Source organism: Rhinatrema bivittatum, chromosome 10 (assembly GCF_901001135.1).
Source record: "Rhinatrema bivittatum chromosome 10, aRhiBiv1.1, whole genome shotgun sequence".
Lineage (NCBI taxonomy): Eukaryota > Metazoa > Chordata > Amphibia > Gymnophiona > Rhinatrematidae > Rhinatrema > Rhinatrema bivittatum.
The window spans coordinates 89,597,536-89,616,231 of NC_042624.1; the positions used below are offsets into that span (position 1 = coordinate 89,597,536).

Consider the following 18,696-nt stretch of genomic DNA (forward strand, 5'->3'; position numbering starts at 1 on the left):
CATGTGTATTTCTGAAAATATATCTAGCTCTGTATATAAAGCAGGGATTTACACAAGCAAGTTCTGCTTTTTTGTGTGTAAAATATACGCATATATGTTCATAAAATAGGTAGAAAAAGTATGCACCTACAATGCATTGCTGATATTCGTGCATAATGAAACATACAAGTGTATGTTGGGAGGCTGGACATATCTGTATTTTATAATCTGTGAGGATCAGATACGCACAGGTTATAAAATGCAATAGTAGATCTCTGTCTAAGCATATGATCATGTATAAAGGGCCACGAGGAGTTGTTTAAAAGTTATCGTCTTAGATTGTAACCCCTCTGGGGACAGGGAAATATCTGTGGTACCTGAATGAAATCCACTTTAAAGTATCACGAAAGGTGGACTATAAATATGTAGCCCCTTTTCTGGTCATTAGCTAGGAAGGCAGGGGTCACACAAGGTTCCAGAGCACTGGTCATTCAACATCCTACAGCCCCAGAGGTCAGATCCTTCTGATGGGGAGAGAAGGATATATCTCCAGTGCCCCAAGGTGCAGGGGGTGTCTCTCACTCTCTTTTTTTCCTCCTGGGGTTTCTGTTCTTGCGTGTATAGATAGTGGCTAGTACTGCCAAATAAACAGTCTGGACACTCTGATTGCATGGTCCAAAACAAATTTTACTGATGCAAATCTTCAATAATAAATATTTGGCAATATACATACTTGGTTTTGAGACTGCCAATTATTATTTCAGTTCTCCAGCCTTATCTTTATATATACAGGTGTCCCTTGAGTATTTGGGATTCCTGAGATGTCTCACCCTACATAACATGGAAAAGCAAGAATCCCAGATCATTAGGGGTGTCCTAGGTGTGGCCAAACTCCATTCTCAAGAATACCCGAGTTACAAATCTCAAATTTCCCAACTTTTATTTACTCAGAGTGAAAATTCCCATAGGAAATCTCCAGGTGAACAAAACATTCTCACTGTTCTCCTTTCCAAATGGTAAATTTGCTCCTTACTCCAGTGGGGAAGATTCTTTTCTTCTTCACTTCTGGGAAGGAAGAGTGGCAACAAAAACCTCCTCCCAAATCCGAAAGGCAAAACCTTTACAAAATAGAAAACTGGGATTCTCCTGCAGTGAGTCACCTCTGTCTATCCCTAGGTTGTGCAATAGAGTCAGCAGTCGCTTCTCTAATCTTGGCCTTTCCAGGACAAGGATTTCCTTGATATTCCTTCCCGAGCCAAGGACTAGGAATTTCACATGAAAAACTTCCAAAAAAACATAGCCAAAAATCTCTTACTCAAACAGGCTGTGTACCTCACCAGACAGGTTGTGTACCAGCAAGGTAACGGTCTCCTTCATTTGGTGCAAACAGAGCTGTAGGGCCTAGCACACCAAAAATATGGGAAAACCCAACTCAGAAAAGAAGCACCTCCAACTACCAACTCAAAATGCCACACAGATCTAGGATGCAGCCTGCCTTTCAACAAGCTGGAGTCTACCACTACAGCCACAACACAGGGGTGCTGGAGAAAATGGTTTGTTCCACGCCTACGCTCTATGCTCAGGTCTTTGACTAGGGACATCTAGAGGAGATAGAAAAGGGTCTCTCCAAATAAATAAACATTCCTTCAGAATACAGAGATGAGGACTTGTGATAAAATTAACAAAGACTAACAGAAGCACTGTAAAACTGAATGCTCACATTTTTTTTTAGTAGAGAACTGAATAAAAAAAATATTAAAATTAAGCTATTCAAAAATGATGTAGATGTTCCAGAACAGTTTACTATTCCTTGGGCTTGATTTTGTAAGGCTTTTCTCCCATGCTGTGACTATGGGAGAAGACCTTGGTGAACAAAGCCCTTGGTAGTCAAATCAAATATATTTTTACAGTTGGTAACTGTTGCAGATTGTTATGGAAGTGTGTTATTCTACCTTCTTTTCATTAAGTTTTACTGGGTATTATCGTACATGTAGCATGCTTTACACTAAAGGTGCAATCAAATGACAAGAAAATATGGACAATGCTGTGTTATGGTAGTCTATAACATTTTCTTCTTTTAAAAGAAGCAAATAATTATAAGGGTACTACATCACACACACACACACACACACACACACACACACACACACACACACACACACACACACACACTTTTAGATTTGTCAATTGTCCATTTACATGATTTGCTAGCACCCAAAAATTGTTTCCTCTGCCTTTAGTAGAAAAGGCGAACACATCAACATTCATAGAAGCTAGGAAACTGCATAAAGAATTTGAAAATAAAGTAAAATGCAGAGAGGGCAATTTTAATATGCCCTTAGGAGCTTACCCATTGGCTTGCAAGCTAATCTTCAAAAGGAGACTCCCACAGTGGGAATTCCCTATCTTGTGTATTTGTTAGGTAAAAGGTATGCTGCTGGGCAAAGAAAGCTTATGAATTTCAAAATGAAATCCCTATGCATGCTTTATTGGGTCAAACCCCCACCCCTGCACTGCCCCAGCCCCATCCTTTTCCATGCGCTGTATGGGGGAGGGGACAATGAGCAAGAGGTGTTTCCTGCATTAAAAACCACATTTATGGAAATCCCTTTGAAATCTGCTTCTAAAATGCACAAAGGGTGAGGAATGTCCTGTGCAAGGAGGTCTCAGTATTCGCCTTAGGGCCAAAAAGTTTGGAATGACAAACAATGTCAGTATACTGAAGCAATATTGAGATAGCATTCTCTAGCGGCTGTTAATAGTCATTTTTTTTTTTGTTGGAAAAGAAGGCAATCAAGGGAAATGAATTTTATTGTGTCTGTTCTAATGCATTGCCATGAGCTTCACTCCTAAGCTTAGCTCAACACATGTAGGGGCTCATTCACAGAGCCATGGTATTTTTCCCCTGAGGGAAAAATCACATGACAGGGCACAAACCAGGAGACGCCATTTTGAAAAATGGCCACCACTGGGCCTGCAGCTTAGGGGGTGCTCTGGGCCTCCACTACTCCACCAGAGATAGACTTGTGAGGTTGGGGGTTCTGTATGATGGGGGAATCGAGCCTTGGGGGAGCCATGTTTTTATAATGAAGGGGACAGGTGAGGGGTTGGGGTGGGGCCTGGCACTGATTTAAACCATTTATTTTTTTAAATTGCTACAAAAGGCCATCTCCAGGGAGGTGGAATGAAGGGGGGGGGGGGGGGTTTCCGCCCGCAGACCTCTAAGGTTTTTGCAACTTTTGGCAGGGATTGATTCGGGGGCCAATGGACTTTTTAAGCCATGTCCCCAGAAACATCGGGACTTGTGTTAATGTCACAATGCTCCGGGGGAAGTTAGCTACAACTCTTGAGTTGTAGCTATGGTGAGGTGAGGTTTGTGATTCTTTCAGCAAGCTGCATAATTTGATTTGCATGGTTTTGGTTAGTAACGAGCTGATTTGCATGTTAATCATCTCATTTAAATATGCACAGGGCTGAAATAATTTGGGGTGTTTCAAATATCTCACATTATCCCCATATTAGGCCATTTACTGCATGATAAAAAGTGTTTATCACTTCATAAATGACCTAACGCAGTTTAGTGAATGAACCACCTAATTTGTAGTAGTTTGTTTAGTCGAAGTAATAAAGCAGCCTCATCAGACAATTGCGTTATGACTCACTCTATACAATTTTGCATTTTTCAAGGCATGGGTCCTGTTATTTTTTGGAAGTTTCCAAATATTTGATATTTAGATACTACATATACAGTAACAGCAGGATCTGATTATAGTCCATTATATTTATTACTCCTATCTCCTTACTTTCAGACACGAGTATCTTACATTTATAAATGGGTACATTTTTTTTTGTTTTTAAATATCATAACATATACTATTGTCTTTTGATTTCTGGTAAGGCTTGCAAATAACAATAGGATCTTAAGTAGCAGACCAGATGTCTCCATGTATTAATAAACCTACAGAGTTAGGAGGAATGTGCGAAACTACAAAGGGCCTGCTAAGAAATGATCTCATCTGTATATGATTTTAATCAAGCTTGACTTGCTGTTAAAAGCCTTGTTTAATGAAGACTGCACTTCCCTTATGCAAGTCTAGACTACGTAGTTCAATATCAGCCAACCAAAGCTTGTTGCCTTAACAACAGCTTGAACATTTGCCACAAAAACTGCTTTCATTTGATTCTTTTTGCTCACATATTTTCAACATTATCGCTAAATGGCAGAAGACAGTCAAATAACGCCTGGTCTGTACAACTTGTTCAAATACAAGTCCTGCAATATTACATGGAAAAAATGTCTCTGTTGGTATGCATGTGTCTATAATTATATATATATAATATATATATATATATATATATATATCATTTATCCTCATCTTTATTAATAAAGACATGCTTCTAATGTCAAGAACTGTTTCTTCAATCAGACATCTCATAATGAAAACAATGAAATGCCCATAAGGCCCTGAAATGAAACATATGGCTTAGCTGTATAAATCATACAAATCGAAGGTGGTATATCAGAGTCATTGCAGTCACTGTTTAGAAGCAGATCAAAGAAAGGAGAACACTGTTCCAGAAAGCAAATCAGGAGAAAGAAAACAGCACGCACTTACAATCCCGACTCCTCGGCTGAAAGCCTCCTTTATGTCTGCCTGCTTCAGCCTCTCTTGCTGCCACCCCTGCTTTGTTGACGTTTATAAAGTCATCCATTTTAACACGTTTTGTTTAGTTAAGTGAAAGTGTTTCATTTCTAACGAGAGGCCTCTGCCACAAAAAGATAAACAGCCCTAACTTTGATTAATATAAACATTTTAAAAAGCCAGAACGTCTTGTCACCTTTGTTAGAAACATTCCTGATGCAGCTGATGGGCAAAGGGAGTTGTTAAAAGCTCAGAGAAATCTTCTGTTACATAAGGGAGACATAGGGGTAGGGATGGGAGGATTTAAGTAAATCCACATATATTTGTTATTTTCTATTGGTATGTACTTTTTTGATTGCTTGATACCATGAAGTTATGTTTTCTGGTACATCATTTAAAAGAGAAACTTCCTATTCATCCAAGTTTAGAATGTGATTAAATTAAATTCTGTTTTATATATATATATATATATATATATATATATATATATATATATATATATGTGTGTGTGTGTGTGTGTCTGTGTGTGTTCTTTATTATATGTGTGTGTCTGTATGTATATTCTTACAGACACATTCACAGTATTTCTCAAAGTCTGCTGTTAATGACTATTTGTTAATAAATAACTACAAAGAGGAGAGTTGTATGAAATACATAGCTGAAGAAAAAAAAAACTGGTGGTAAAAGAGAGGTCTGAAGGGTGAAGTTAGTTTATTAGACACTGCTTGTCATGAATGACCATGCTGCACATACAAAAGCAAATCCCAGCACCTTAGAAGATTAATTCTGAGAGAGGCACTCTAGGGTCAAAGTATACATAAGCGTGTGCCTAATCTCAGAGAAATCAGGCTATTTTCTCACAGCAATTAAGCAAAGGTCTAGGGTTTCACCCACAGTGTATTTAAACACAGGATACAATTAAACTCCAAAGTATTAATATCTTGACTGTGCAAAATTGCTCAGGAAATACATTTTGTCCTCTTTAAAAAGTAAGACAAATTAGAAGGATGACTTTATTTTAGAGAGGCATTTTCTCATGATAAATTTCCAGCACATATTTCTACATTAAATTATAATTCTCTATGAATATATGGATAGCTTTTTTTTTTCTATAGTTGATACTGGAATGAAACTTGGGTAAATGTGTAACATTCAGTTAAATAATAGATAATTTTGTGTTTTGGAAAATAAAGTTATTTAAAGCAGGCATGGTGCTCCAAACAAATACAAATTGCCTTTCTCCAATATGACATTATATGAATCACTATTACTTATTATATTCACAATACACCAAAGCCTTCTCACAAGTCTGCAATTTGGGTATCTGATAATGGTCTAGCAAAATCTGGTTTTGGCGGCTTTACCATGCTTTCTAAAAGCATTTTCTTGCGTAAGTGAACAAGAAGTCCAGCCATGAGAATATTATAGCAGTTTGAAATGGCATGCTGAGAGAGTACAATAAAATAGCAAAGGTCCAAAGACTTTTCTGTTACACACTGATCCCCTCAAGGCAATGGTCTTTTAATTAACTGAGAATCTTATTAAACCATCATCACTTTTTTGCAGACCTCTAAAAATCCTTTGAGTTCGGATGGACTTTCACATTTATCACTAATATTGTTACTTCTCATTTGTCTACATATCAGATCTATAATCCATTTCATCAACAAACCTGGTTTTATTTTTGGGAGAAAAAAAAATCAATAGTTTTTCATTTACACAGCTGACTAGGATTTTCTATCAAGACAGCTGTTTGTACACAAAATGACACCCCCATCTACAGTGAGAAATCATGCAACCATTGACTCCCCTACTGCCTCTGAAACATCAGATAAGCAAGGAGAAACCCAGCATAATCAACATGCCAACTGAATTTGCTTCCTGGACAATAGTTTCTTCAACTTCAAAAGTGCAGATGGACAAGTCAGCTGGATGCAATTTTATTTTACACAAACACTACTTGTGTTAACAATTTAAACCCAATGTATACGTTGACTTTTTGAATGCAAAACATTATAAAAAGGTGTTTGTTTTTTTTTTAAGTGTCCATGACAGCCAATCTTCATACAAGGATTAGGACAGGCGCGAGTTATCCTAGTCTATTCTATAACCTTTAAAAAATGCAGCATTTCCCAAAATGAGTTACTTATTAAACAAGTGTTCTTTGCTGAGCATTACTGACCTTTATATGATTGTTTCCCAGAACTTGCAACTAAGAGAATTTCACCTTTACATTTTTGATGTGCTACAGTGAGTGAATCTATAACCTTTTCAGAAAATGCAATATGCTGCAGAACACCAAATTACCGACTAGATTTAATAAACCCCTTTTGGGAAAGTTGCACTGCCTCTCTTCCCTCTCCTCTCACCTTTTATAAAAAAAAAATTAAAAAAAAAATTCAAATCCTTGAAAGTGAAAGTAAAAAAAAAAAAAAAATCCTTCATCTGCAGTTTACATCATACAAGGTCATTTATAAAACCATTTCATAAAACTAGAGCATCTTGCAAAACACTAAATAACCTATTAGTGTTAATGACTTTCCTAAGAAATGTTTATGCAGACATTTCAGCAAGAAGATGACCATGGAATAAAATGTTTTGTTTTTTTTTAACTATGATTGGAAAAAGTAATATTGCAGTTTTGGAACTAATTTATTAGTGCACGATAGATCATGTGATTTTCTATGCTGTTCATGCCATTTCAGAAAAACTACTTCCTGTGTACAGAAGAGTATCAAGTCACATACTCTGGTAAACAGGCCGATACAGTACAGTGCGCTCCAACGTAGCGCACTGTTAGCCTGCTCTTGGACGCACATTTTCCCTTACCCCTTATTCAGTAAGGGGAGGAAAACACGCGTCCAACCCGTGGCACCTAATAGGGCCCTCAACATGCAAATGCATGTTGAGGGCCCTATTAGGTATGCGCGCGGGATACAGTAAGTAAAATGTGCAGCCAAGTCGCACATTTTACTATCAGAAATTAGCGCCGACCCAAAGGTTGGCGCTAATTTCTTCCGGCACTGGGAAAGTGCACAGAAAAGCAGTAAAAACTGTTTTTCTGTGCACCCTCCGACTTAATATCATGGCGATATTAAGTCGGAGGTCCCGAAGAGTAAAAAAAGTTAAAAAAAAATTTGAATTCGGCCCGCGGCTGTCGGGCCGAAAACCGGACGCTCAATTTTGCCGGTGTCTGGTTTCCGAGCCCGTGGCTGTCAGCGGGCTCGAGAACCGATGCCGGCAAAATTGAGCGTCGGCTGTCAAACCCGCTGACAGCCGCCGCTCCTGTCAAAAAGGAGGTGCTAGGGATGCACTAGTGTCCCTAGCACCTCCTTTTGCCCGGATCTACCGCCGGACCTAATTTAAATACTGCATCGCGTGCACCGGCGAGTGGCTGGTACGTGTGCCGGGAGAGCGGGCGTTCGGACATTACTGTATCAGCCTGTTTGTGATTTATTAATACAGCTACAAAAAATATTACTGAGTGCAAGAAAGCACAAATAAAAATGACTCATCAGTGATGCTTCTAAGAAACCAGGGGATTTATGAAGATTTCAGCAAAGATGGGATTAGATATATTGCATACCTTATGCTTTAGGATTAAAGTTAATGTTAGTGTGTGCATGTATGGCTGCTCCATATACTCTAGTTTGCTACTTTTATGAGTCCTTGAATTCTACCAACCACTTCTTCAGCAGGTGACAATATCATTTATATCCACCTAAAGTTTACACAATCTGATGAGGTTTAACAATCTGCTAGGAAAAAAGTGGAGAACCAATTTATCATAAATTGAATTGCAGAAAGTTCCTAGACACTTTAAATTCTTCAACTTTGCTGCCCTGATCTTAAATTGTAGAGGTCATTGCATACTCCAAAAAAATAAAATAAGCTTAATCATGTTCTTTTCATGCCATTAGGAGAGATTTACATAGGTAAATTGGCTGCCAGAAAATTGACCTTACTTAGTCCATTTAAAAGTAAATACAGGGTTCCATACTTTAATATTTTTAGCTTGGTTGAGTAAAGGTATCCCCAGGGGAGTGTTTTGAGTAAGATTTGAAAACAGCATTTAGACTGATTTCCAAATCAATGGATATTGTTTGCCAACAAAAATCTGCCTGTGGATAAAGCAGGTGCAAAGTCCATGAGTGCCTAATACCAATGGGCAATTTTCTAAGGAAACTAGGTGCATAGTTTGCCTTTGAAAATTAGGTACAAGGCTTGAACCTGTAGACTGTACCTAGGTGGGCTGTTTTCAATTTAGAAAAAAATCACTTTGAGACCAGTGTACTAACCTGTGGTAATTACCTCTGGTTAGTGGCCATTTTATTTGGAATTTTGCTACAGATGTTAATGAGCTCAGAGCTCATTAACATTAGCAAATTTATGTGAGACCTCTTTCATGCATTGCCATGGCTAAGGACCTAGCTGATAATGGGCAAATATGGCACAAACTATCTTGGGAACTTAAAGCTGACTTTGGCCTTTGTGATGTTCCTCTTCTCTTCAAGTGTCATTAAAAGTTCCTGTTGGCTTTAATGACTTCTCTCACCCTCACCCCCATGTGCCCTAAATCATAGAATACAGCAAGTAGGGGGTTGCCCTTCCCTCCTTAACCCACCAAAGTTTAAACAATATTTGTGGGGGGTCTTCCAGGGCAGGAGTGATCCCTACTTGCTCCTGCCCCTTCTGTGCCCGGTTCCAAAATGGCAACTGCTGGCTGCAGAAGCTCCTTTCACACATGCAAATGAGCTTCTGCAGTCAGCCAGCACCATTTGGAGACCAGGCACAGGCAGGGCAGGAGCTAGCAGGGATCATTCCTACCCCATAATACTTTCACAGCCATTAGATACGTTTCTGGGTTCATGGGAGACACCTAAATGGGGATTTCCATGGTTTTGTATTCCTTGAATTGAAAAAGGTTGAAAAAAGACTAAAGGAGGCAGTTAAAGTTAAAAGGGCATAGTTCAAAGAATGGAAAACAGACCCAAATGAAGAAAATAGGCAAGAGCATAAACACTGACAAGTTAGATGTAAAACAGTAGTTTGATAGGCCAAGAGAGACTTTGAGAAAAAGCTTGCCAATGGGGCAAAAACTACATTTTCCAACTACATTTGAAGCCTGTGAGGGACTCATTTAAGCTGCTAGATAACTGAGGGGCAAAATGGGTGCTCAGGGAGGGCAAAGAAATAGCAGAAAAACTGACTAAGGGGGGTCATTCTCTAACGCTATCACACGCGAAAAGGGACTTTTCGCATGCGATAGCTAGCTCAGGGAGGAGTCGGGGCAGCACTGGGGGCCGATGCTGCGGATACATCGCTGGCAGCAAAAGGTAATATTCCTTATCGCCGCCAGTTTCGCTCTGAATAACTACACCTTTTATGGTGTAGTTATTCGGCACGAAAGCCGGCAGCATCGCACCGCGGAGGTGTGATCACTGTCGGCTATTGCAGGACTGTCCCCCGCTTTGCCCCCCATTACCACCGGATTCTCTAATGTCTGCAACCTCAGAGAATCCAGGCCTAAATTCTTTGCCTCAGTCTTTATGGAGGAAGTTGTTAGCAACATACCTATCCTAGAAATATTTTTTAATGGTGGAGATTCTGAGTAACTAAAGCAAATATCTGTGAAAATGGAGGAAGTAATAGATCAGCTTGACAAACTAATAATAACAAATCACCAGGACCAGATGGCATCCACCCCAGAGTTCTAAAAGAACTAAAACATTAAATTGTTAATCAATTGCTAGTATCCTACCATTTAAAACAACCATGATTCCTGAAGTCTGGAAGGTGTCCATTGTGACTATGATTTTAAAAAAAGGCTCCGGGGTGATCCAGGAAACTATAGACTGGTAAGCTTGGGAAAATGGTAGAAGCCATTCTTTAAAACAACATCACTGGCCATATAGCTAGACATGACTTAATGGGGAAAAGTCAACATGATTTTAATAAGGGCAAAGTCTTGTTTTAACAATCTGTTAGAATTTTTTGAAGGTATAAATAAACATGTAGATAAAGGTGAGCCAATTGATATAGTGCACTTGGATTTTCAGAAGGCATTTACAAAGTCCCCCATGAGAGATTCCTCAGGAAATTACAAAGTCATGGGATAGGAGGCAATATTCTATTGTGAATTAATAATTCACTAAAAGGCCAGAAATAGAGGGTAGGACTAAATTGTCATTTTTCCAAATGGAGAAAAGTTGTTAGTGGAGTACCACAGGGATCAGTACTGGGACCTTTGTTGTTAAATTTAGTTATTAATGATCTGGAAAAGGTAACAATTAGTGAAGTGATGAAATTTGCAGATGACACAAAATTATTCAAAGTTATTAAAAGAGCAGAGGATTGCAAGGAACTATAGAAGGACCTTGTGAGACTAGGAGAATGGGCAACTGAATGGCAGATATAATTTAATATGGAAGAGTGCAAAGTGATGCACATAGGGAAAAATAATCCCAGCTACATGTACATGATGCTGGGTTATGGATTGGGAGTCACTATCCAGGAAAAGGACCTCATATTCCTTGTGGACAATCTGTTCAAATCCTCTGCTCAGTGCATGTTGGCAATCAAAAAGCAAATATAATGTTAGAAGTTATCCAAAAAGGAATGGAGAATAAAATAGAAAATATATTTTCTCTGTATTAAGCCATGGTACAACCTTGAGTATTGTGTGCAGTTCAGTTGCCCCCTCGCAAGAAAAACATAGAGGAACTAGAAAAGATTCAGAGGAGGGTGACAGAAAATGATAAAGGGGATAGAACACCTCTCCTATGATGAGAAGCTACGCAGGCTAGGGCTTTTCAGCTTAGAAAAGAAATGGCTGAGAGGGGACATGATGGAAGTTTCTAAAATCATGAGTGGGTCGAATGAGTAAATAAAGGGCAGCAGATTCAAAACAAAACATACTTTTTCACTCAGAGGATGTGATCAAGGCAACTAGCATAGCAAGGTTTAAAAGAGGTTTGGACATGTTCCTGGAGGAAAAGTCCATACCACATTATTGGCCAGGTAGACTAAAGAAAGCTATTGCTATCCTTGGAAGTGAGTAACAAGAATTAGGTTTACTACTACTATTACTACTACTTAACATTTCTAGAGCACTACTTTGCATATGCAGCACTGTACAAATAACATATAAGAGAGATTCCCTGCTCAATGCAGTTTACAATCTAATCAAGACAAACATACAAGTCAAGAGACTTGGGGAGTTACCAATTGCAAGACAATGGATAAAACTGAGGCTGAAGGCAGACAATCAGGCTTAAGATTTAAAAGCAGTCTCATAAAAGTGGATTTCTAGATGGGATTTAAACAAGGGGAGAGAGGGAGATGATGCACCAGCTCAGGAAGTCTATTCATGGTGTAGCCTGGCAGAAAGCATGGAGTCAAGAATTGGCGGTAGAGGAGAAGGGCATAGATGAGAAGAGTGCACAAGAAGGGGTGTAGAGAGAGAGATAAGAGAGGAGAAGTAGTGAGGAGCTGTGGAGTGAAGGCACTTGTAGGTGAGTAAGAAGAGCTTGAATTGTATGCGGGAGCCAATGCAGTGATTTCAGAAGAGGGGTTATATGGGTGTAGCAACTTTAAAGAAAGATAAGTCAGATAGCTCTACTTTATGGAATCTGTCAGGTACTTGTGACTTGGACTGGCCAGTGTTAGAGACAGGATTCTGGGTACAATGGACCTTGGCCTGACCCAGCATGGCAATTCTTATGTTTGGCATTTTTGGCCTGCGAGGGGCATGAGGGTGTGAGTGGGGGGTCCACTAAGGCCACCAGGGACTTTTAATGATACTTGCATGAGGGAATGGGAGGCTCTCACACAGGCCACAAGAGCCCCTTTAAATCTCTGTGGCGTTTCATGCAAACTGCTGCTTCCTAGGCCCAGCTAGAAAAAATCTTTTGGGGTATAATTTTTTTTTTTTGGGGGGGCGGGAAATGGGCTTGTGAAGCCTCTTTGCATGTCTGGTTTTGAAAAATGGCACATTAATGAACTGCTTTGCGTGATCTTACATTGCAGCATCTCATTAATGTGCCATTGGAATAATTTTTCACTTGTAGTAGATTATGTTGAAATTTATTTCAGCAAAGTGCATTTCTGTGAAATTTGTGTACAAAAGGTGTTTTCACAAAAACCTCTATGCAAAACACCCTCACTTTTGCAGTTTTATTTTGTTCATTATTTAGTGTTTTAAAACATTTTCATGCAAAAAAACTTTACATGAAAAATTTACATTTTAATACATCAGCCTCTAATTGCCAAGGGCTTATTTCTTCCACTTTTTTTTCAAGCAATAAACATTTTCTACATTTAGACTTATCTGTAGGTAGTCAGTATCTACATCTACAGTATACATATATATAGAGAGAGAGGGAGAGAGCGAGAGAGAGAGAGAGATACTATATAAAGTTCTATTCAGGATGAAAAACATTGCTTATAATTAAGAATGGTTTTAGTGCTAAAACTGAACAGTACATAAACTTACATGTTTTGAAGTTTCAGAGAAGAATCTAAGATTCTATGACACATGTAGTCCTTCAGAAGTAAATCTAAAATTAACGTTCCTTGGTAGGATTTAGTTCTAAAACAAACAAGGAAATAGGGAAGAAGACATAAGTGATACAGAACATCGCTCTATTCACTCCAGACAAAGCAAGTCAGCTATTTGACTTGTAAGCACAAAGTTGAGTAAACAGCAGTAAGAATAAATGGTTTCATTGTCAAGTTTCCATTCCATCTATGCTCATTAATTTTATGTATTGGCGACAAACAATACAGAAAAACTAACAATACTGATTTAGACAATGTGTGGTAGTTTACATTACTATAAACTATTTATATTGTGGTATATGCATATTTATGGCAATGACCTTCCTTTTAACAAACACTGTAGCTCGTACAGCTTGCATCCATTATGGCATGGACATTAGAGTTGCTGACAAGTGGAACTATACTACTATGAGTTAAGCACATTTCTAGTCCAAGTTATGGGCCCTCAAACAAGGTCTACCATTTCACTGTTAAGTCAAAATCTGCACAAATACTAATACAATGCTTCTAGCTTCTGATTGTCCTTTCAGCCCCCTTCTCTCTCTGGTTAGGAAGTGCTTGGTTTCCAGCTCAATTCTGCATCTTTAACAGCAAGTCTCAGTGAAATAGCTGGTAAGTTTAGTTTACACTTTATCAATATACAGTAAACCAGCCTCTGCTTACCACCTCAGGGTTATTGAGCTCAGCTGGTCTATGTGCACAGACAGCACTTTGACCACAGATGTGACTTGTTAACTGTACAAGCAAGGAGGATAAATCCACAGAACAATACTTCATTCACCAAGGAAATCTGCAGTGGATTATAGCTTCTTTTTTGCTTAACTCTGTTCTTAATTTACTGCTTTTATTCAGCTTTCAACCATAAATGAATCCCTTATGAAGTATTCACTGTACAGAACTGACAACTCTTTATTTACCTGAAAAATATTTTTTGGATAATAACTTATGGTTAGAAAATATTTTAAGCAGTTTGCATAGCTATTCACTTTCAGATCTTAGTGGATCAAGATTCATGGTAATTATGTACTGTTGTGATATGGGATTGTGATTCATATCTATCCCACAATGTAGTTATTTTTAGTTCACAATCATGAATCCAATGGAAATGATCCTGGAAAATTTTGTCCCGCAGTTTTTTGCCAGGTGTAGTACCTGCCAGATCAAATGCAAATTTTTTGACAGTCCCCTTATAAATTAGTGTTTATATACCAATATATAAACAACTCATGTAAATACTGTACTTTTACAAATACTGTTACCACTATCCTTTTCCCTTCTTTTCCTTATGCTCCCTTTTTCACCACCAACCTCTCCCCGATCCCTTCTTCTTTTCCACTATTAATTTATGCATCAATGTTTTTAATGGTTTATTCTCTGTTTGATTTTTGTAAACCGTTATGATGGCTGAACCGAATGACGGTATATAAAACTAAACAAACAAACAAATAAATAAATATTAATAGAATAATTCTGAAATTCCTTTCAAAGATGACCTGTTCTTTTGTGGTATTTTTGATTCATTTTATTTTGTTCTCAAATTAGTCTGAAACTTTTATTCCCTGGCAGAAAATGAGCATTCCCAGACTTACTGAAACATAGTGATTCTTCATTACTACAAAATAAACTCCCTATAGAAAAACAAAGAAATGCACTTGAGTGAGGTACTTGCCTTCGTTTCCTCGGTAGCAGTTAGAGACGGAGAGAGAATAAATGTTTTTGGTAAAGTGTTCTTGGCATTAACAAGCAAGGCCATTGCTTTTACATTAAGAGGTTCTTGATAACTTTCCATAGTATATTGTTGAAGCATCACATGCCAACTTCATAAAGTAAAGTCTGTGAAATAAAATGTTAGAGAAATAAAAAAAAAAATAAAACCCGTGTAAGTAAAAAGGGAATATATCCATGCTATAACAATTCTGTTCAAAATAAAAATATTTCAATCATTAGGAATTCCAGTGCTTACCTTATTTCTAATTCAAACATATTTGTTTTAAATGCTTTCTTTTAGTATGTATATTTTTTCATGTGTATGTACATAGCCATGTGTAAGTATACACCCAATTCCGTAACCCGTATCCAACTCATATTTCCAGGATAAACCATTTACAAGTGTGCTTTGCTTTTCAGTATCTAGTTGTTATCCTTTAATTCCCTTGAGGAAGCCATATTTGATGGTGAAACGAAGATCTTCTTTCTTATACTTATTTGTTTATACAATGCTGAACTGTAACAAGGCACATTTCAAACTTTCTTTTAATATTGGCTATGCTTATTTGTTGACACAAGGCTGAACAGTAATAAGGCATGTATATAAATAATATTTTTTTCATATACGTCTACGAGATTATTTTCAACATGGATAAGGGTGTTTTTTCTGCCAGAATTGATTACAATTATTTGAGGCCCATTGGCACTAAGTGTGACAGACCTGAAAGTCTTGCTTGCTATCTGTCGGTAGTAAGTTATGATCAGGCTTTTTTCCCCATTTTTTATTTTATTTTATTTTCATTTCATTTTGTATTTTTTCCAGCATTTATTTGCTGATTTTGAGGTTTTTCCACATATTGCCTCTAAGTATATTATTTTAAAAAATGTTTTTGGAACAGTAGGTTTATTGATTGTGTTTGTCACTTAAAAACTACTTGTCTTTATATACATATTTTTTGTCACTGTCGGTTTTTGTTACCAGTATAAATATAAATATATATATATATATGGAGTTACAGTATGGACAAAATATGGGATTAATTTTCAAAGACTTAGGGGTCTGGCCACTAAAGAATGATATGGCCAAGGCCTGCATTAATATGTGTTAAAATGTATTTAATGTGCACATTCTGTTATGCACATTTACTAATGCTGCAAAATCTGCACAAGTACCCCTAATGTAATCATCTTAAAAATAACACAAATAATTATATTTTAAAGCAGCCATCAGTTTAAATATACACAAATCTGGTAATGAGCTTAGAACTCATTACCACCATTTTTACTAAGGTGCATTACATTTATTTTGGCTGTGTGACTGAGATAATTTAACTATACCTTTGAGGATTTAGTTAAAAACTAGCATGTTGGTGTACTAGCTGTTGATTTGTTGAGGTAGGAAGTGTACTGGATCTATCCAAGTTACTGAAAATCCCCCACGCCCCAAATTAATCATATCTCCAAATTAAGCAATCCAGTCCCTCCATTCTTGTGCAAGCACCCCCTTGAGAATCACCAGGTCCCAGCCCCCTTAAGTAAAGCAACCTCCAGTCATTCAAATTCTTACTCACATCTTCCAATCACTCCAGTCCTACCCACTTGCTCACCCTCTCCATAAGGTGAACCATGGCCCTGTTTGCTCCTGCTGTTTTGCCTGTCCTCAACTGAATAGTGACTTTGCGGATTTGTAATTTGATCCAAACATGCTTGACCTGAGGGTGTTGGGGAGTTTGGAGTAAATTAGGTTGCCTGATTCCGAAGTGCAGGCATGTGGAGGAGGTCTAGCATAACTCAGCAAGTGCCTGGTTTAGGGGTTGGGGAGATGTAGGGTGACTAGAAGAGTGCTTGACATGGGGGGAGGAGGTGGTAGAAAAGTCTGGCGTGAAAGAGGGAGCAGAAAGCCCTGATGTTCGAACTCACTCGCTTGCCCACAACAGGTCCTCCGCAGTCCGTACTAGCCAGGCCTTCATTCTAGTTTGGTTAGCATGGATTGCACAAGGTCACACAGATCAGGACTGCATAAAAGTGGCAGCATTTAGGAGTATTCAAACTGGTTAATCAAGGCAGATGCCGGTAAGCTGGTGGCCTCGATGATCCCGAGTCTTGTTTTTTTCTCCTACTTTTCCTCTAAGGTTTTTCATATCTCTTGAACAATCTTGTTATAGGAAAGAGAAAGGCTAGAGTGTGGAGTTCTCTTTTTCTGTGCCTCCCTTGACCATTTAGGGACCCCTGGATGCCTTTATGATCCAACCCCCAAGCATTTTCTCTGTTTCCCATGTGTCCTAGGGCAGTGCAAAAGGTTTTAATCCCTCTGTAGTCTTCCACCCAGACCTAGAAAATATCTTTAGTCCAGAGCAGTGATAATGAAAGCAAAGGGGTAGATATTCAAAAGCCAATTAGATGGATAACTAAAAAGTTATTCATCTAAGTGGCTGCTATTTTAAAATCTTAACTGGCTATATACTAAATGGATAAGGAGTTATCTGGCTAGAATATAGTCAGTTAAGTTGGAGGCATTCCTGGGGGTGGGCAATAGCCATTCTCAAGAGGAGCAAAGTTAGCTGGTTAGGTTAATAGGATATCCCTTGAAAATTTGCCAGATAAATCTTATCCAGCTAACTTATGTGTAAATTTTTAAAGGCCCTCACAGGCGTCCATGAGCAAGTGGTTCCTGGCGCGCGCAGATGGACACGCCACCCCTAAACCCACCCTATTGTTTTTTGTTTCAAAACTTACCTGCTCCTTTGGGCAGAAGTAAGTTGCGTGTGCTGGCCGGCTGCTGGCGCGTGCTTCACTGGAGCAGTGCCATTTTGCGGTATTCCGACCCGCCCCCACTGGCCCAAACTCCACTCCCAGCCTACCCTTTTTTCACAACCCAGCACTTCTTCGCATACCGGCATATACGCAAGTGGCCAGGCCGCTATGAAAATGTGCTCGGCACTTGCACGGCCCGGCCACGCATGTATCTGCCATGCGTGTGCCGGGCTTTGAAAATCCCCCCCATTACTTAGCAGATATTTCTGAATATTGGTCTCATACATTTTTAGGTTTGAGACAGGGGATTATTTCCTTGGGGACAGAGTTCCTTTTCAAATTCCCTTGCAAGTATTTAATTATATATCAAGGGAATACTTATATATTTGGAAATCCAGATCATATGGTGGCATTTTTGTAGGATAAACCTAATACAGGTTCTTCTGGCCTTTCCTGAGATTTTATGCTGAGTCTATTAGTAGGTTAGTGTACTTTTAGATACTATTAGATCAATGTATTTATGAAAAAATTTTGTTATGCTGGATTATGATATATTGTGTGCTTCTCTTTTCCTTAACTCTTACTTGCTTAAAAGATGTTCTTACCTTAGTTAAGTTATATGTTTATGATTATTTTCAACATTAGGGTTGTTGCGGTAGCTTAACCAGTTAGGCAAGAGCGTTGGCGGGGGGAATGTTATATTAGTTTGTTCCATTGGATTAATAGGATTTTTGTGTGGCAGTGCAGGGGTGGGGTGGGGTTAATTGGATTTAGGGTGGGGATTGCTGTGTGGTGTAATATTTTAGATTTGGGATCATATATTAATGGATTCAATGGTGATGTGCGATTATGGAGGATAGTATATGTATGATATTGGTTTGGGATGGGGTGGGGTTTGTGCAATATTTTCAATTTGGGATGTTGTATTGATTAAACATTTTTGTATCAGTGGGATTAATATGGATGGCAAAAGGAAGGATTGATGTGTTGTGGTAAATGTTTTATTTCTGGAAGGTACTCCACTTTGGGGGTTTTGTAATTTAAAATGAGGTAT

At 38.4% G+C, this 18,696-nt stretch overlaps 1 protein-coding gene and 1 long non-coding RNA gene across 3 annotated transcripts in view; both read right to left on the reverse strand.

Moving 5' to 3' along the window:
* The window catches only part of ADGRL2 (adhesion G protein-coupled receptor L2), a 579,402-nt gene extending 566,201 nt beyond the window's left edge, over nt 1-13,201 (reverse strand). The window contains exon 1 of the mRNA XM_029618001.1: nt 13,117-13,201. The gene's annotated coding sequence lies outside the window, so the exon portion shown is untranslated. The remainder of the gene's footprint in view (nt 1-13,116) is intronic.
* Nucleotides 13,202-14,856: 1,655 nt separating this feature from the next.
* Nucleotides 14,857-18,696, reverse strand: part of LOC115099953 — a 403,601-nt gene continuing 399,761 nt past the window's right edge. For both annotated transcript variants that reach the window (XR_003858922.1, XR_003858921.1), the window contains one exon: nt 14,857-15,014. This is a non-coding gene — a long non-coding RNA (uncharacterized LOC115099953). The remainder of the gene's footprint in view (nt 15,015-18,696) is intronic.